The sequence below is a fragment of the Notolepis coatsorum genome (assembly GCF_963971535.1).
Source record: "Notolepis coatsorum genome assembly, chromosome: 14".
Taxonomy (NCBI): Eukaryota; Metazoa; Chordata; class Actinopteri; order Aulopiformes; family Paralepididae; genus Notolepis; species Notolepis coatsorum.
Genome location: NC_140178.1, coordinates 12,740,332 through 12,761,399, shown reverse-complemented (window position 1 = coordinate 12,761,399; position 21,068 = coordinate 12,740,332). Strand labels below are relative to the sequence as shown.

General features: G+C 43.8%; 1 pseudogene across 1 annotated transcript in view; it reads left to right on the top strand.

Moving 5' to 3' along the window:
• The first annotated feature begins 767 nt into the window (after positions 1-767).
• Positions 768-21,068, top strand: part of LOC311240420 (protein tweety homolog 2-like) — a 112,764-nt pseudogene continuing 92,463 nt past the window's right edge. Inside the window, exons 1-2 of the transcript in view lie at positions 768-896; positions 9,564-9,997. The product of the transcript in view is annotated as a protein tweety homolog 2-like (transcript). The remainder of the gene's footprint in view (positions 897-9,563; positions 9,998-21,068) is intronic.

Here is a 21,068-nt window from a genome sequence, read left to right as displayed (position 1 = left end):
GTGATCAGACATTCATGAAAAAAAAGATTACCAAGTATGGCTTTGTCAATATTCCAATGTACAGTGTACAGTGTCCCCCATCCACCCACCCCCTACCCCCCCCCCCCCCCTACCCCGCCTACCCAACCTCCTCCAATGTACAGTTTCTACGTCAAATGTATATACCCTCTTTTCTGGACTATTTTTGTATCACAAGCAGTACTGTCTATCTGTATGTCGTGTGTCATATATGATGAATTGAAAATGGGGGACCCTGATGTAAACAAGACGAAAGTCTTTCTCTGGTCTGCATCCCCTTAACTGTACTGTACCCATTCTGCATTATGTTAATAAAGTTTTCAATCAATCGATCAATCAACAACACGCTTCCAGTGCGCACTTTTACGCGCTCCGCCCATCCTCGGAGAACACGCTTCCAGTGCGCCCTGTGCATTACGCGCTCTCCGAGCGCTGCTCATCAACAACTTTAAGCGGAGCAATTTAATCAAACGTTAACTATGGAAGCAGCTTACCGAGATAGTGTTAACATGACGCCTTCTTCAGGGGGTACAGTGCCAAGGGAGGTATTTCCTTTCTGATGTTTTTGTTTTTGCAAAGTCCCGGGTGTTTCATTTGTTTTTGCGCGGACACTGGGATTATTAGAAGAAGCGGCGAAGCAGGGTCTCGGGGGTCTCTCCCAGGGGGAGTGTGTGTCTGACTGTGTGAGCTCTCCGGCGGTCGGGTGACTCGGGGTCGAGTCGGTCGACTGACTTTTCCCAGCAGCAGGAATGGCCAACCCGAGGCTTGATTACATCGCTCCGTGGTGGACATACTGGCTCCACACTTTCCCCCACCTCAACTTCACCTTCCAGCCGGTGGAGAACTCCTTCAGGCCGGAGGAGCCCAACTACCAGCAGGTTGGTAAAGACGCGAGCACCGCGCGTAACAACGGGTCACGTTTAGTTTTATTTGTCACATATAATATAAGGTACATGAAATGCAGTGAAATGCTTGGTTCTGTATGCGCCCCGTGAGATTGTGCTTCATACAGTAAAAAGTTTAAAAAAAATAATAATAAATGCCAAAAAGACTATACAAATGACTAACAAACTAAAGTACAAACTAAAGTACAAAATGCAACCAGAATGCAAGAATGCAAAATGAGGTGGTAATAATACACAGAAAAGCTCGAAAAAGCATGTTTTAAATTGATGCAAACTATGCTTTAACACTCATTGATTGGATTGATTGATTGATTGATTGATTGATTGATTGATTGATTGATTGAAAATTGTATTAACAGATTGCAGAATGGGTACAATACAGTACAGCTCAATACACACAATTGTTAAGGGGATGCAGACCAGAGAAATACTTTCGTCTTGTTTACATCAGGGTCCCCCATTTTAAATTCATCATAACATACATGACATACAGATAGACAGTACTGCTACATCTATACATTTATGACATACCAGATTTTACAAATACATTACTGTTTGTGATACAAAAAGAGTCTAAAAAATATACATTTGACGAAGAAACTGTACATTGGAGGAGGTTGGTAGGTGGGGTGGGGGGGGACTGTACATTGGAGGAGGTTGGTAGGTGGGGCGGGGGGGGACTGTACATTGGAGGTGGTTGGGTGGGTGGGGTGGGGGGGCATTGGTTAGGCGGGGTGGGGGTGGGGGGGGGGTGTGTAATTAGCGATAGTGTTATAGGCTATAGTTTACCAAACGTGCATACGTTTATCAAAAACGACTCATGTTTGTCAGTGATATAAACGTTTGATTTACAAAGCACATTTAAAACAAGTGTAGTTGCACCAAAGTGCTGTCCATATGGCGCTATAATAAAACACAGTAAAGTTTGATTAAGATCAGAAGTGTGACGTAAAGTGATGGAAAGTCCCCGTCTGTCTCTGTCCTGCCGTGTCCCACATACTGTGACTGTAGCCCGGGGCTGGGGACAGGCGTGAAGTAGATCCACTCTCTCTCTTGGTCTAGAAATAAAAAAAATATCTCTCTCCCTTTTTTTATCCCTCTCTTCTCTATCCCTCTCCCCTCTTTCTCCCTTTCTCTCTCTCTCCTCCCCTCTCTCTCGCTCTTGAGTGACACAAAATCAAAGTTTCTCATTCTTTTTGGAGCCAACATCGTGTTGCTGTTTCCTCGTTTCTTTCTTACATCTCATTCCAACCTTCTATCCAAACCATTGTCTGACTGATGGCTAATCTTCTACATCTTCATGTGTCCAAAATATATCTTACAGTTTTTCACAATTGCTAAAACACATTTCGTGAAACTGCCCTCCCTTTTCACAAAACTCTAAACACAAAACACTTTTCTCAAGCTATATACACAAAACCTATAACATTCTCTTTTCAAAACCAAACTATCACACCAAAACAGTTGCCCGTATGCTCAAAAGCAAACTTTGACACCAAAATCCCTCAAGGCCTGCAAACTAAGCATCATTACACACAACAACAAATAATTGAAAACACAATGTTCAGAGTGTGAGAATGTTCTTTTTACAGTTTCACAACTGCCAGGACACATTTTTAGAAACCTTCTTATCTGTTTTCAAAATATATTGGGTATTTATAGATGTGTGTTTCATAGGAATAGTATGTAAATTACTGTAAGAAAATGTAGAAAATGCAGTTACAGTAAGCACTATAAAAATGCAGCAGGTGAGTTCACCTGTCTTCAACCAAAATGGAAGGAGAGTGAAGTACACAGAGAATGTACAAATATACAATACACTAGGCGGCTGGGTGCATGGCGTAGCGGAGATTGCGCTCGTCACCAATGCAAGAGGCTGCGGTCTCGACTCCCGGAGTCAGCATTGCCTGCGGCTTGGACCAGTCGTCATACTATCTCAATTGGCAGAGGTAGCGGGTGGAAAGTCGATGGGTGGGGATTGGACGTTGTAGACAGCGACTCCTACAGGTCGGTTGGGTGACGCCTGTACAGCAGAGTCAGGAAGTATCGGGGGCAGCGTGAGCCTCCCACGCGTTACTCCTCGCCACTGAGAGTCCGCGCTGTCTGGTGAAAAGATGCGACAGGCTGCCTCCTTGTGTACCGGAGGGGACACGTGATGCAAGGCTTCTATCCTCACTACAGCCGACCAGTGGGAGGCATAGTCTAGCAACGTTCAAGATAGGGGAGGGGAGAATTGAAGGGGAAATTGGTGATACGAAATTGGGATGAGAGAAAGATTGAAAATAAGGAGAAAAAGTGGATAAAAAAAAAAATATATATATATATATATACACAATACACTGGCTGGACACAAGACCAATGATGCAGATTGATGAAAATATTTGTTTTTTCTCCATATACCCAAACCAGTCAACATGTCAACATGGAGAATCAAAACATGTTCCAGTTTCCCATAAATTCTCTGGCCAGACCAAGCTAGGCAAACAAATAATGTCTAGTATTTTCTGTACTATATTTTAATTTCTTAAAATGTTCTGTGATTGTAACCTGTACTGGATACAGTATGTTTGTCTGATATTTGCTGAGCTTACAGTGTAGCATGAAAACTACAGTGATTTGCGTAGGGGCATATGGAGATAATTATATTTTCATCAGTCTGCAGCATTTGGTCTTGTGTAGTGTTTGGTGAATTTATTGTATATTGGCACATTCTCTGTGTACTTCACTTACAGTACTCTAATCACCGAGAAGTATAATTGCTAAAAGTGTTTTAGGTTAAGGTTAAGCACAACAGTGTGTAACTGGTTCAAACAGAATTACAGTACAGTAAAGTCATATGAAACGTGTGTGTTTTGGGTTTAGAGTTTTGTGAAAACGGAGGGCAGTTTTGTGAAATGTGTTTTTAGCAATTGTGAAAAACTGTAAAATGGGGTTCTCTATAAGTTAGTGTATAGTTTAGTGTTTCATTTACGTAGCAAAGCAAATAAATGCAAACATTTACACACAAACACACACACACACAACAATACACGTAAAAATGTAAAACACAATTTGATGTTTTTCTTTACAGTAAATAGTAATTATATAACTCCACTATCCCAATATGTCAGTTTTTTGTAAGCAATTTTAAATTCAGTGACAGTATACATACTGCATTTGGAAACATGACCTATACATGTACGATATAGGCCTACAGTAATGCATCTTGTACACATCCTTCTTGCCCCCCCCCCCCCAAAGAAGAAAAGACAAATCCTTTGGAACCGTCAGCAAACTGTGCACTGGCCTATATAGGTGTAGTCAGTCACATCATCGTGTCTTAATAAATGACACCAGATGTGTTCATTGTGTTCAACTTTTGCTGACTGTGCACTATAATTTTGCATCACATGAGCTTCAATGTGCACATTTGATCAGAGATTTCTGCATTATTTATTTGTTTTGCCAAATGGGGGCTAGTTGTATTGAATGTGTTTAGGGAACTGGTCATTTGGTTTGGGGAATTGTGTTTTGTGTTTTAGCAATTGTGAAAAACTGTAATATCTTACTGTATGTAGTACCACGTTTAGCCTCAGTGCAGTTTGTAGTGATTGAAAGAAAAACTACTTTCTGATTTTGATGCCAGCAAGTGGTGGTAAACATAATTTCAGGATGATACTATTTTTTATATAATATCTTTTTTGATTGTCATTTAGTTATTTAATTACAAGGGTACAGGGGGGTACAGGACATAGTAACCACACACAATTAAGACAAGCACAACACAATTAAGACAAGCACAACACAATACAAGCACAATTAAGACAAGCACAATACAATTAGGACAAGCACAACACAATTAAGACAAGCACAACACAATTAAGACAAGCACAACACAAATGAGACTAGCACAACTAAAATAAGACAAGCACAACACAATTAACACATTCAGCGCCAGATGTCGCTGTGGGCCGTATGGCCGTGTGTGCCAGAACTGTAATGAATGGGGCTACATGCCGGTGTTTGCAGTGCTAAAACTATATTAAATAGTATAGCTATGGATCTAATAATATAGTCGATTGTCATTGAGTTTCTTCCGGTCAAGATGCAACAAACGGATAATTTTTTCATCCATACATTCCCGTTTTATACCGTGGTGAATATGAGTATAGTTTTAGAGTAATTCTGTGTAATCCCAGGAAACGCAGCTAAACAGCGTTTTAGTGCATTTCACTAGGAACCGTGCAATTCCTCGCTCGGATCAACAATCAATCTGAAATCAACGCTAGATTATCGGTATTATGTTTCATCATGCATGCATGAGAGGTGGGGGGGGGGGTTCTATGCTTCGATCGTCACCAACGGAATACGTTACACAGTACATTACAGACACACGCTCCGATCGCGGGGAAGGAATTATTAGATCAATGCAAGATTGATAGCATATAGCCCTTACTTTGACTAGGATGTACTGCAAAAAGAATATTCCAATTATCTGATCGCCATTCCAAGTATTGATGTCGATCGTGTTGCCAAGATAATCCACCAAAGCACATGAACCAGCGGTGCTCGAGTGTCCCCAATCCATGTGTTATAAACGTTACTCATGCCCGACAAGGAAAACCCGGACCGGACTTTTTAGACCGACGTACAGGCTGAGATAGAGGGTTTCCAAGGATGTGCAATAGTTAGGCGGCGGTATTCGACGTTTGCGATCTCAGACCCATTCCCAATGATAAAATCAGGCTGCCTCGATGGATTATGAATGGAAATATTGAATAAAAGAAATAACACTGAAAACCCAACTTTTCTCGGGTTTGGCGCCCAACGTTCGGCGAGTTAACCCGACTTATCTCGGGTCTGGCGTCCAATGTGTTAAGACAAGCACAACACAACTGAGACAAGCACAACACAACTGAGACAAGCACATCACAACTGAGACAAGCACAACACAACTGAGACAAGCACATCACATTCACAACTGAGACAAGCAAAACACAACTGAGACATTCACAACACAACACAATTTAGACGAGACCAACACAATTATGACAACCAAAATAAAAAACAAACTTCACAAACAGTCACAGTTATAAAACCATACTGCTTGTTTTAGTTTGAACAGTGTTTATACCGGGGGGGGGGGGGGGGGGGGAGGGGGGTATTTAGCACGGTTTACTTTAGACTATAAGGATCTCTCAACTTCACGCTTTCCTTTGCCGTTTCAACAGAACGTATATCTCTGACACGGTTGCTTCTGCCCGGAAGGAAGGGAGGAGAAGATCATGTCCTTCCGGGCAAAAATGCTTGTTCTATAATCCTTTTCACTTTTGCTGTAATCCTTTTTCGCTTTCAGCGCGGTCTTGATTTAGCTCGTGTTCTGGACCACGTGATGTTGTTGTCAGTCTCTCTCTCTCCGTACAGTAGAATACATCGCTGCACAATACATATCATGAGACGTATCAGTCATAATCCCCTCGGGGTCAAACATTTCACTAATGAACATCACGTGCGGTGTGTTAATAACAAGCCATTGTTCTCTTAGACTTAGAGCATAGCAGCACACACACAAGTAACCACATCTAAAATCTATTCATTGTAACTTTCTAATGATCAACTTTCTAATAATTTCTGGATATGAAAAGCTTAGAAGTAATTCTTGTGCCAATTCTCTTGTCAACTGTGTGCCCCCAAGAACTTTTCGACCATCTACTACTAGGGCTGTCTTAAATACTTTGAAGCTTTGTTCGATGGGCATGGGAAAATAAAATTTGAATAAATTCTGCCTCTCTTTGTTAACTACAATAAGCAATGCTGTTTGTTATTTAAGATGAGGTCGGACTCGGCACTGACAGATTCGTGTTCATTGTGCTGCTTTTATAAACTCTCAAATGACAGCTTATAGGCCTACAATATTTCATGAAAGCAAAGTGTTTAGTTTGTCTAAGATTTAAAAAGGTTTAAACTGTACAGCACTGACAAAGTTGAACAAAGTGCTGCACAAGTCCCACAACATAAAAAATAAATAAAAATAAAACTTTTTATATTATTATAATGTCTTTTTTTTATCTTGAAGCTTCGAATTAAAATCGAATCTCGGCCCCGAAGCTTCGAATGCCAAAACACATTTAGAAGGTCAGCTCTATCTACTACTGGTTTACTGAAGGTTCCCAACCACAGCCAAAAGGAGATCGGGGACGCAGCTTTCGTGAATTGTGTAAAAGTAAAATAAAAACATACCTCTTCATCTTAGCCTTTTAATACATTCTGCTGCATGGACTCATTTGCATCCAGACGGTGATTGTTTAAATAGTGCACTGCACTATTTTATGCAAATGTATGTCTATGTTGTTGCACTGCTATTTCTATACTCATCCTATGTCTGCACTTAATAATGCATAGCTTTTATTTTGTCAGAAACCTGCTAATAGTCTTTTATAGAGTTTAATGTCATGTTAATCACAATCAATAATAAATCTATTACAATCCTTTTTTCCCCCATAGATTCTAATGACATAAATATATTACAATATTTCCTTTTCATTGATTTTAATGACAGAAGTCTATTCCAAACTTATTTTTATTTTAAACTATTAAATTTTTCATAGATTTTAATGCACTTTGGCCTGCAATTCTTGTATGAAAAGTGCTATACAAATAAAGTGTATTATTATTATTATATTAAGTAAGTTGATAATGAGAGAATATTAACTGTTTCGTGTGTGTGTGTGTGTGTGTGCATGTGTGTGTGTGTATCTCTTTACAAACCCATGTGCGCTCCATTTGCCTCATGCTGTGTGTAAGTGCTGCAGACCCAGTGCAGAGGAAGTGATTGTTGTTCTCCGGTCCAGCGCTCCTCTGTGAGTGTGTGTGTATGTGTGTGTGTGTGTGTGTGTGTGTGTGTGTCCAGCGCTCCTCTCTGTGTGTGTGTGTGTGTGTGTGTGTGTGTGTGTGTGTGTGTCCAACGCTGTGTGTGTGTGTGTCCAGCGCTTCTCTCTGAGTGTGTGTGTGTGTGTGTGTGTCCAACGCTCCTCTCTGTGTGTGTGTGTGTGTGTGTCCAGCGCTTCTCTCTGAGTGTGTGTGTGTGTGTGTCCAACGCTCCTCTCTGTGTGTGTGTGTGTGTGTGTCCAACGCTCCTCTCTGTGTGTGTGTGTGTGTGTGTCCAGCGCTCCTCTCTGAGTGTGTGTGTGTGTGTGTCCAACGCTCCTCTCTGTGTGTGTGTGTGTGTGTGTCCAGCGCTCCTCTCTGTGTGTGTGTGTGTGTGTGTGTGTGTGTGTGTGTGTGTGTGTGTGTCCAGCGCTCCTCTCTGAGTGTGTGTGTGTGTGTGTCTGGGTCACTGAACCCCAGCTGTGTCACAGCAGCTTAGCTTAACATCAGTCAGAGACGAGCAGGAAGCGCCTTGCTGGAGACACACACACACACACACACACACACACACACACACACACACACACACACACACACACACACACACACACACACACACACACACACACACACACACACACACACACACACACACACACACACACACACACACACACACACACACACACACACACACACACACACACACACACACACACACACACACACACACACACACACACACACACACACACACACACACACACACACACACACACACACACACACACACACACACACACACACACACACACACACACACACACACACACACTTTCACTCGCTACATAAGATAAGATATTCCTCTGTTGATCCCCTTTTGGGCGTCATAGCAGCATGGGGGGGGGGGGGGGGGGGGGGGGCGGGGGGGAGCCGGGAGGTGCAGGTATGGGCAGGGCAATAGTAGAAAGACATAAATATAGGCAATGAAATGAGATCTGAATATAAAAATGAGGAAAAATAAACGGTTTAAACAAGGTGCAGATGAGGGTCTCTGTACCCTAACTGGCACGATAATAATAATAATAATAATAATAATAATAATAATAATAATAATAATAATAATAATAATAATAATAATAATAATAATAATAATAATAATAACTTTATTTGTATAGCACTTTTCATACAGAGGTTGCAGTTCAAAGTGCTTCACAACAGTGAAAAATACAGGCATAAGCGGGCATAAAAAAGATAGACAGGTAGCAAGGTATGGCAAATCACAGTGTTTCACATTAGGATCTAGCATCCCAATAGGCTCTCCGCTTACAGTTTTCAGTAACACAAATAATAAAAAGTTTGAAATTATTCAGTTTAAAAAAACGATATACGTTATATATATATATACGTTGTAGTCCGTGCAGGTTTTTTGGTGGCTAAGAGTGAGACACACTTAGTGTAGTGGTCAGACGTTCCTAATAGTTCTGGAGGACACGTTTAACCCTTTCACTGCCACACTACAGAAGGTTAACCATCTGCAGTGTGGTAGTGAAAGGGTTAACCTTCTGTAGTGTGGTAGTGAAAGGTTAACCATCTGCAGTGTGGTAGTGAAATGGTTCACCTTCTGTAGTGTGGCAGTGAAAGGGTTAACCTTCTGTAGTGTGGTAGTGAAAGGTTAACCATCTGCAGTGTGGTAGTGAACGGGTTAATCTTCTGTAGTGTAGCAGTGAAAGGGTTAACCTTATGTATTGTCGCAGTGAAAGGGTTAACCCTTTGGTAGTGGGGTAGTGAAAGGGTTATAGGGATGTCCTCCATCCCCATGTCCTCCATCCCCACGTCCTCCATCCCCATGTCCTCCGTCCTCCATCCCCATGTCCTCCATCCCCACGTCCTCCATCCCCATGTCCTCCGTCCTCCATCCCCATGTCCTCCATCCCCATGTCCTCCATCCCCACGTCCTCCATCCCCACGTCCTCCATCCCCACGTCCTCCATCCCCACGTCCTCCATCCCCACGTCCTCCATCCCCACGTCCTCCATCCCCATGTCCTCCATCCCCATGTCCTCCATCCCCACGTCCTCCATCCCCACGTCCTCCATCCCCACGTCCTCCATCCCCACGTCCTCCATCCCCACGTCCTCCATCCCCATCATCCCCACGTCCTCCATCCCCACGTCCTCCATCCCCATCATCCCCACGTCCTTCTGGATCAGTTGGAGACCCGCTGAGTGAACACAGAGCCCCAGGGAGTCCAGATCAGAACGGTCTCCATACCGACGACACCTAGTCTTCTGAAGCCCCTTCTTCATTTATAAACAAGCGCAAATATGCAATAGTTGTGACCTTTTTGCGATGGGGCCACTCCCTTTGCCACTCGCCATTTTAGACAATTGGTACGAACACACACACACACACGCACACACACTTGACTTCCATGCCCTATTTAAGCCTCCTATAGGGCGAAACCCGTGGCTGACCGACCGACCAACCGGCAGACAGAGTTATAGAGCTGCTGCTCGGCGCGGCTACAAAAGAAAACACCCTTAAAGAGAAAAGATCAATGAGCTTCCACTCAATGATCTGAGGCATTGCTCTCTCTGTCTCTCTCTATCTCTCATCCCTCCCTCTCCTTTGCCTTAGTTATGGTATGGCAGTCAGTAGAAATGGACCTGTCTCAAACCCTGCCCCTTTTCTTGATCCTCCAATCACAACTGTCGCTTACCTCGGACAAACTTGGTTTGTCCGAGGTAAGCGACAGTTGTGATTGGAGGATCAAGAAAAGAGGGCAGGGTTTGAGACAGGTCCATTGAACCGTCTGCATGTCTTAACGAGAAACAAAGTGGAAGATGAAGATGAAGAGGAAGAGGAACAGGAAGACAGTGGTGACAGAGAGACCTGGGCTGAACTGTTGTGACAGAGACTCAGAACTGGTTTGCTGCACTGGGGCTCGTCAGGCCAGCCTTTCACCAGCAATGTGGCCTCGAAGGGACCATAAGCAAATGATCAGCTTATCCAGGGCCCCCCCCCCGATGCCTAAGCAAACTAAGTGCCTGCTTAGGGCCCCCCGTGGCCCACCATTTTATTTTATTATTATTATTAGATATTAGGGGTGTAAAGGTACACGTATACGTACCGAACCGTTTCAGTGTGTACCGTACCAAACGGCTGTGTACCGAACGAATACAACCGTATGTTAACCACTAAAGACCGCCCTGTTTTTTTTCACAATCGAATAGAATTATTATTATTTTTTTTTTTTTACAAGTCGATTATTAATTTCAATATAGAATATTCGTTGACAGCCCTACAAGTACAATTAGTTACTGCACACTACATCACCCCTGAGTGGAACATGGAAAGCCAAACTTTCCCCCACTGTACCGAAAACTTGACTTAAAAACCGAGGTACGTACCGTACCGTGGTTTTTGTGTACCGTTACACCCCTATTAGATATATATTTATTTTAGACAAAAATCAATACAAGTATACAGCTTTTACAAAGACGACAGGATACAAGCAAAACAAGGCAAACATAAAATACAAAACACAGCCGCTCTTGGAGCTGTGTGGTGTGTGTGAACGCTGCTTACTATGCATTGTGTTAATACAGCTATTACCATCTTGGCCGGTTCCTTTCATCTGTGGCTTTATCATCTATGTGCTCTGAATTAATTTGCTTTGTGGATACAGTCTTTTATGTGTTTTTTTTTGCAAAGTTGCAAAGGAGAGAGAGAGAGAGAGAGACTGTGAGAGAGAGGGGCTTATTGTTGTCTCACTGTTCTGTCCTGTCTTGCACTTTACTTAAATTATTTATTTACTGTTGTATTGTTTATTGTAAAAAAAAAAAGCATGCACTGTAAACGTCAAATCACGTTCCATTTGTACTGCAATATGGTGAATAAAGTAATCTGGATCTGATTCAGAGGTAAAGTGCCAGCACAGTAAAAGACACCCAAAATAATGTGGTGTTGTGACCCCCAAAGGGTCGGTGGGGGGACTGGGGGGGCTCCCAATTCAAATTCCGCTTAGAGCCCCCATAAAGGCTTGTGCCGGCCCTGAGCTTATTATTGGATTAGGTTTTTGGCCAGTGTGGCATAAGGCAACGCAGCATACTGTAGTTGGCAGCACCACAGCTTCACCGGCCTCCTTGAACTATAGCCTACAATCAACCCGAGGCATCAATGGGCATCATGGAATGAATGACCACTGGCATCAATGGGCATCACGGAATGAATGACCACTGGCATCAATAAGCATCACGGAATGAATGACCACTGGCATCAATGGGCATCACGGATTTAATGACCGCTGGCATTTCTGTTACTTCCTAGTAGGGCTGCACGATTTTGGGAAATAATCTAATTGCGATTTTTCTGACAGATATTGCGATTGCAATTAAATTTGCGGTTATAATTTTCTTTTAAGCAGCCCCACAGAGGTTTATTGTAAAATGCGGCTTGCATCTGGCCTATGCAGTGGGTCTTTTCAGGACACCGAGCCTGAAAATGTTTTTTTACCTGGGAATCGATACCGGTACCCAACGGTAGCCTTTTTTCTGTACTTCACTCTCCCTCTCTGAAGTCTAAACTTCACAACACACAATCTAAAACCCCTTACCTCCCTCTCCCAAACCGATCTTGTATCTCAAATGGGACTTCCTGGTTAAATAAAGTAAAAAGTAAAAAAGAAAATAATAATAACGGTTTTTCTTGTTGCAATTTGATAATTGCATCAATTTCCAAATCGTGATTTCGATTAAAAAGCGATTAATCGTGCAGCCCTACTTCCTAGTACCAATCCTATCAGTAGGCTACTACCAGTACTACCAGTACGACTCAAAGCGCTTCACCATGGAATGACCGCATCTCTCTGGCCCCCTGTGGGAATCGGCATTCTCGGAGTCAACTTCCTGTCTGTTTAACTTTCTGTCTAAGTGCATGTCTATGGCTTGGGGGAAACATGCACTTAGAATCACCAGAAAGGCTTTCGAAATAGTGAAATGCCATGTTGGCCTCAATATTTTCAAAACTAATTATATGAAAAGGTTATGAAATGAACAAGAATGTGATAAAATATGTAATAAAACGGAGCTCAACGCATACATTTGATCGTAGAAATCGGTTTGTTTCCCCAATACCAAGATGGCGGCGTTCTCGTGACGTCAGAGTGTCTTCGAGAATACAGTGGAGTCCCTTGCCTTCTGTCACCCCCTCCCCTCCCCTCCCCTCCTCTTGCCTCACATCCTTCTTGGTGGTCCATGGTTCTTAACACTTTGACTGCCTAAAAACGCTTTACAGCGTCATTGCTGGCCATGCTAAAGTTGCCGGGGGACGCTGTACAGCGTCCTTATATCAATATTTCAAAAATCTGGAATCGGATTCATATTCCCCCTCCGCTGGCCTGATATCCACCAGCAGGACCCACTGAGCTCTCTGGCGGTTCAGGAGCGCCATCTGGTGGCCGATCGGCGCAACCGCTTAACAGGAAGCGCAGTAGAGGTTTTGCTGGTCGGCCCTATTACTTCCGGCCACTCGGTATAGGTTCCGGCACTCTAGCTCGTCACTCTACATAGCGATCGATTGCCAATAACTCGATAAACAACATGATTTGGACGTATATACCATTATACAAGCTGGAGATGGACCGGGTAATAATATATCCCATAATGATAAAATTTCTACTCGACGATGATCGCCCAACGGCGCGCGGAGACTGGGGTGAGTTTCAGCGTGTAACGTTACCATCTTCGATACTAACTGCTTTTATCAACATTTGACCCACATTAGATGATTGGTATAACGCTGCCCACGGAATTATAAACGCCCCCTCGCCCATCCGGTCAACATCAGATGACGTGTAGTAACTTCTAGAAGTACGTCTAGTTGGAATTTTTTATATCGCGCTGATTGCCATCAAACTGTATTTCATCATCAATATAATGCATTTGGGGCTATATATCACGTTCTGGAGAAAGTTGCAGAAAGAGATGAAAACATACTTATACATTAGACCATACTTTACTATGAATATGTGAATGAAAAAGTTTAACGTTGCTACAAAATGAACAATACATATAGGACTTTGAATGGGCCCTAATAATGGCAATGTAGCAATAGAATTTAAAAAGTTATAGCCCTGCAAAGAAGGGGACTTTCTCCATAGACAAATAGCGCTGGCAATCTATGGTATATCATTAATTTAACCCAAGGCAACCAAAGTGTTAACCAGAGTATCTTAGTTTGACCAAAGTATGAATAAATGAACACGAAATACATATTGCTTGATTTACCATTTATTCATTTATGGGCGTTACATAAAAGGAGAATGTATGACATATCCTGCCAGTTAGGGCACCTTGTGTATACCGTTTACTCTTACTCATATATATACTAAGATTATAATTCTTTATCGCCTATATTTATTGTAATGTATAATATAACCTGCATACAGACCCTCATCTGCACCTTTGTTTACACTGTTTATTTTTTTGTCATATTTCTATATTCAGATACAATTTTATTGCCTATATATATATATTTCTAGAGGCAGGTGTTGATTCTCAAACAAAAGGCTACTTATTTATTGTTTGCATATAAAAGTCATACACGCCGACGACGGCGCTCAAACAAAATGGGAGACTCCTTTGTCTCCAAAAGAGGGAAAGTAAAGGGGAGAAATCTAGTCTCCAAAACACGTTATCGCACAAACACATAAACGCAACTGTATAGCTAAATGGGGAAAGCAAAGGGGAGAAAACACGGTCTCCAAAACACAAAACAAAACACGTCGGGCCGATGGTGCTACATAAGCACACAAAAGGTTATACAATCGATAATGCAAGGCACGGCAAATACTATAAACGACAAACTAACTTATTCTCCATGGCAGGAGCGATAAGTGTTACTCACAACGGTGTCTCACGGGTAGGTTCAGTGATCGACTGACAGTCTCTCAATAGTAACCAGGAAGAGCATATAAAGCCAACCTAACTAGACACACCAGGTGCCAATGAATGCAATCAGGGCAGATGGACAGGTCAACAGGGACGTGCACAGGACTTTAGAGGGGCAGGTGCTCACAGGCTGAAAAGGGCACTGTGCCTGTGCACGAGCGTGCGAAGCATGCAAGTCCGATTTTTAGGGGCCCTTTTTAGCCGGTATTGCACTGGGAAGTGATGAGTGCTTAATAGTTTTGACTTCATGAGTTGACTGTATTGTTTATTATTGGTTATTAGCATAATTGTACAAAACCGAACATATTTGTTCGTTTTTGGTGTAAAGTAAATCTTAAAAAAAATAAAAGGGCAGGTGCTCAAGCACCATTTGGGCTCTATGTGTGCACGTGCCTGCAGGTCAATTACCACCAGGTAACGCTAGGGCTTTGCTCCCTGCTCATACCTGTACCTTCCCCATGCTGAAAAACGCCTGAATTCCCCCAAGGGGATCAATAAAGGAATATCTTATCTTATCTTATCTTATCTTATCTTATCTTATCTTATCTTATCATGTATTACTTAGGGGTGCTTGGTCTGCTTCCAGGAGAGCTGGGCTCTGAAAGCCTGTGCTGGCTACCGTGCCTCTCTTTACAGACACAACACAGTAGGTGACATCATGTCACTCTTGATCTATAGATTGCTGGTGTGAAGCCAGTCCACTGCTCACACGGGCGTTAACATCAATTGTAGGTGACGACTATATGTTGTCCGTTATAAGGCCGGACTTCCTCCTCCACTCTTTCCCCCCCCGGTGCCCTTTTCCTCAACGATCGACATAAATCTCATTGTAACAAAGCCGTCACAGGAAGGTCAGATCAACCGTGTGTGTGTGTGTGTGTGTGTGTGTGTGTGTGTGTGTGTGTGTGTGTGTGTGTGTGTGTGTGTGTGTGTGTGTGTGTGTGTGTGTGTGTGTGTGTGTGTGTGTGTGTGTGTGTGTGTGTGTGTGTGTGTGTGTGTGTGTGTGTGTGTGTGTGTGTGTGTGTGTGTGTGTGTGTGTGTGTGTGTGTGTGTGTGTGGTGTGTGGTGTGTGCAGTCATGAGTGTGTGTATCAGAGAGAGAGAGAGAGAGAGAGGTGCTGGTCCCCCCAACAGTGACCGTGGCTCCACATGTGTACGTTTAAGATTCTTAATTTCCAACGTACCGTGCATAATGTTGACCTTCCCGAGAGCATTAAACGCACTAGTGCAGAGCCTAGTTTTTCGGGCATTGACCATTCGCAATCGAGTGCCCGCCGTTTGCAAAGGGCCCGATTGTTCCGCTCCCTGTATCGCCCATCCGATTACTTGTCCCCTGGAAGTGCAGCGCCGCGGAGACCCGCGGTACGGCTGCTTGGCTCTCTCTCTCTCTTGCATAGATAATATAAAGACTAGATGGCTCAAGGTGGAGTCTCCCGCGTAGTTCACCGGCGGCCATCTTGTTTCAGTGGACTACTGCTTTAAAGTGAGTGATCTGCACAAACAAAAATACTCTTAATTAACTTGCTGAAATCTTGACGGATTTACAAACGGTCAGTGTGCGGGGTGAGTCATCTAGTCTTTATATATATATATTATCTATGCTCTCTTCGGTCCTCAGAAATACACCAAATGTAAAGTTTGTTGTTAGAGCGCCACCATCTGGCCAAATGGCACCAAATTCGACACACCGGACCCCCCTGGGTCCTCTGCAATTACACCCGCTTAGCGTGAAGTCGATCAGACAAGCGGTTCAAAGGTTACAGGCCAAAATGTGACCTTGGTTGTTACAGCGCCACCATCCAGCTGAATGGTACCATATTCGACACCAGACCCCCCTCCCCTTGTGTCCTTGGACCCGCCGAGCATGAGGTCAATCGGATGAGTGGTTCTGGAGATTATGCAAAGGAAAGACATGCGCTATAGTGTCACCATTGGCCAAATGGCACCAAATTCAACACCAAACCCCCTCCCCTCCCCCAGGTCCTCGACAATACACCCGCTGAGTGCGAGGCCGATCGGATTTTAACGGTTCTCGAGATAATTATGCGGAGGACAGACGCACACGAGCACGTAGACAGACGGAGATTCCTTCCTTCATGGTTATTATCATTGTGTCCAGGATACAGCACCATCTGACGGAGTCTGTCTCACACGTCTCTACCCTCTCCATGCTGCTTTTCTGTGTTGGAACTGTTGTTCTTTTGTGGTTTAAAATTAATCGTTTTATTACATTCACGCTCAAATTGCAATTTTTCAATCTCCGAAGACCTTTCTTTCTATCGAAACCCAATACGGATGATGGCCTGCCAAATATTTGGACTTGGTTCTTGTCGTGCATGATAATCAAGTTTTGAATGTTTACATAACTCGATTAGTCAAACTGAATTGGACCAAATGAGGGGTTTTCCAAGCAAAGCTTGTGTAATCGTTGTGCAAAAGATGTGTACTCTGTTAAAGGCACAACCAGTAATCCAGATGCAAAGGAAGAAACGGAACAGAACAGCCCCATCACCAATACAAATTGTTTAAATAAGAATGGAGACATGGTTTGTTTACGTTGGTAATGTTTGTAAACACTTAACAATTGAAGGTGCAGTAAGTGTTTTAAATACATGTTCAAATTGTAGTGGAGGGACTGAGAGACCCATGTTACTGACCAGACACTATGAATGAATGAATGAATGAATGAATGAATGGATGAATACGTGAATGAATGAATGAATGAATGAATGAATGAATGGATGAATACATGAATGCATGAATGAATGCACGAATGAATGCACGGATGAATGCATGAATGAATGCATGAATGAATGAATGAATGAATGAATGAATGAATGAATGAATGAATGAATGAATGGAAACTTTATTTAACAGATTGCAGGTAAGATTAACCGTCTGTAGTGTGATAGTAAAGGGTTAACCTTCTGTAGTGTGGCAGTGAAAGGGTTAAGGGGATGCAGACCAGAGAAAGACGTTTGTCTTGTTTACATCAGGGTACCCCATTTTCAATGATCAGTGATGGCTGTCGGAATATAGAGCTACTTAACACTTATCTTCAAAAAGAAGAAAACACCACTTACAGCATCTTTCAAACAGATCTATAATCTGATTCACAATATCCTATTTTCCATCTACCGATCAAACTCTTCAAACAATGTATACGAATACACCACACATGGTAGATGGTCGGCGGCGGGGATAAAAAATCACAGAATGGTGGCGGTCAGGTGGCGTAGCGGAGATTGCGCTCGTCACCAACGCAGGAGATGCTGGGTTCGAGCCCAGCTCTCGGCGTTGCTACCAGCTTGGCTGGTCGTTCATACTAATACAATTGGCAGTATTAGGGGGTGGGAAGCTGGTGGGTGGGAATCTGGCGTTGTGGACAGCGACGCCTACAGGTCAGGTCTCGGCGCTTGCTCAGCGGGGCAGGACTTGGTGGAGATAGCGTGCCCTCCCACGCGGTACACTTCACTAATGAGAGTCCTCGCTGCCAAGTGAAAAGACGTCACTGGCAGTCGGCGCACGTATCGGAGGAAGCGTGCGATCGGCTTCGGGACGCCCTTGTACCGACTCGTGGGAGAACATGCGAACAACAACCAGGTAGGGGAGGGGAGGGGGGGAATTGGCACAACGACTAAATTGGGACGGGGAGAAAAACAGAGAAAAATTGGAGAAAGAGAAGGTAAAAAAATTATAAAAAAATCACAGAATGAGGCTTTACACGGCTCATGTCAAAGGACACACTTACTCAGACTTTCTGACCCTCTGAACTAGCTGTGCAAACCGTAGTGAGAAGTGAGATGAAAGCTTATTTTTTAGGATTGTCTTCGCTGCAGCTGAGCCAAATTACAATTAATTTACATTATGATAATGTCATAATGAACAGCGGGGGGGGGGGGGGGGGGGGGTTCTTAAACCTTTGCAGCGCATGTTTCGGTGTGAGGAAAGTATTCTCACCCTGGGAACTCGGCTCATTATAACGTATTACCGCTCCTGTCATGTGATCAGACCCACAACAAATAAGGCCCCTTACTGTAGGGGAACCAGACAGACAGACATGAGCTGCAATTTCACAAGATATGTATTTGTCATATATGCACAGTTAAACAGACAAGCTACGCTGTGCAATGGAAATCTTGGGGCGACAGTGGCTCAGGAGGTGGAGAGCAGTCGTCTGGTCATCGGAAGGTTCCCGGTTTGATTCCGGCTCCTCCCGGCAGCGTGCCGAAGTGTCCTTGAGCAAGACACTTAACCCTCTAACTGCTCCTCCCGATGAGCAAGTTGTGGCACCTTGCACGTGCGCCTCCGCCGTCGGTGTGTGAACGTGCGGGTGAATGGGTGAATGTGAGGAACAACTAAAGCGCTTTGGATAAAAGCTGCTATATAAATGGAGTCCATTTACCCTCTTACTTTGCTAGTCCCCCCTTCACACAGAATCACAAAATATAGACTTAAACTAGAATTGAAATATGAAGAAAACGTGTTAATGCTCACAATGGATGGAATGACCGCATCTCTCAGTACGGAGGTGGCCCCGGTGGAAATCAAACCCTGTCAGTGTTAGTGCCTTGCTCAGAGGCGTATAGGCATACAGTGGAGTCCCTTGCCTTCTGTCACCCCCTCCTCCCCTCCCCCCCTCCCCCTATTAAGTGTACAAAGTGTAATAAAGTGTACATTACAATAACATAGTAAAAAATATAAATAAAGTAGAAAAACAGTGTCGTGGTAGAAAGGAACATTTCCCTGCCGATACCTTCTCTCTCTCCTTTCTTCACAGCAGTCCTTCGTTCATTCTCTCTCTCTTCCCGCAGGCTTTGACCGCCAGAGAGCCTGCCTCGTCGTCACATGACCCCACCCCCCCACCCCAGCCTAATCTTTCACGTTTTCCCTTTAAACCCCATTCAAGGGGGTTGCCATAGCGATGGGCGGTCACTCAGAGGGGCCTCACTCCTAAGGTCTAAGGCCTCTACCAGCGTCCTTTACATTACAGTTCGACCTACAGCACGTCCTATCTGCTTCGCCCGGCGGGTAGCCCTCGCTCTCGCACACCAACGCTCTCCAGCGTCACGCAGGCAATCTACGGCGGAGATAGCGGTTGATTGACGGATCAGACTGTGGCCAAAAAAAACCGCAGACCTTTGACCCCGGCGTATCTATACACAGCCTACTGGGTGTTGCACGACGCTGGGCTGGGTGGTTCTCGCACAGGTTGGCGTGAGAACCGGTGCGTGGGGGCTGGGGGGGGGGGTCAGTGAGACGGTGTAATCTGTTAGGACTGCACATGACTTGACAGCTCTACTGTCTGTGACCTTTAGAAGGTTATCGGTTTAATCCACCCAGACGTGCTCAGGGGGATCGAGGAGGCCTTTTTATTATTTTGTTTAGGTGTGGGGGTTTTAGTTTAGTCTGAGCGGTTTGTCTTTAATGCGTTGTATGGCTGGACGGTAAATAGTAAATGTAAATGGTGCATTTATGTAGCGCTTTAGAATTTTGGTCCTCACATTCACCCATTCACATGCCCGGGAGGAGCGGGAATCGAACCGGGAACCTGCCGATTACAAGACTACTGCTCTACCTCCTGAGCCACTGTGGCTGTGTGATTAATTGCGATTGATGCAAATAAATGCAGTAAATAATATTGTAAATAATCATTTGTTCTTAATTGACCTGCCTGGTTAAATAAAGGTTCATTAAAAAAAAAAAAAAGAGAGAGAAAATGTTGGCAGCTTCGCTGGGAAACACCCTCGATCACTGTCTACATTATTTATACAACTTGCTTCAATCCAGAAGTCCATTCAGAATCTTTGCAACATGAGACATTCAGGGGACGCCTGGTTACTCGGTATCGTCTCAGGTCTGCATGTCCTGAGTTAACAGGACCAGGTGTTTAGTTTAAGACAATGTCTAAGCGAATTTTCTTTAATGCGTTGTATGGCTGTCTGATAAATTGTGATTAATGCAAATAAAAACAATACCTGGCTAAAATACGTCTGTAGGGGTAAAAAGGGCATGAGATAATGGTTAGAGAAAGTAATTACGAGTACTTATCGGTCACTGACGTGACCACCTGGTGGGACCTCGCCGACGCCCTGTCTGCTCCCGGCTGCCCTTGGGGGGGAAGGACGACGGGATGGGTTAAGCGCAGAGCTCAATCGCATCGGCGACTGAGAAAAAAGACAATGCATGTGTGTGTGTCGGTGTGTGTGTGTATTCCAGTGTGTGTGTGCCGCTCCCATTGCATGTCCCAGTTCGTTGCATGCCGAATAAAGAACTCTAAAGAGGTCCTGCATTATTATTATGGTGATCCTTTTTGTGAATATATTTGTGCTATTGACATAATGGCA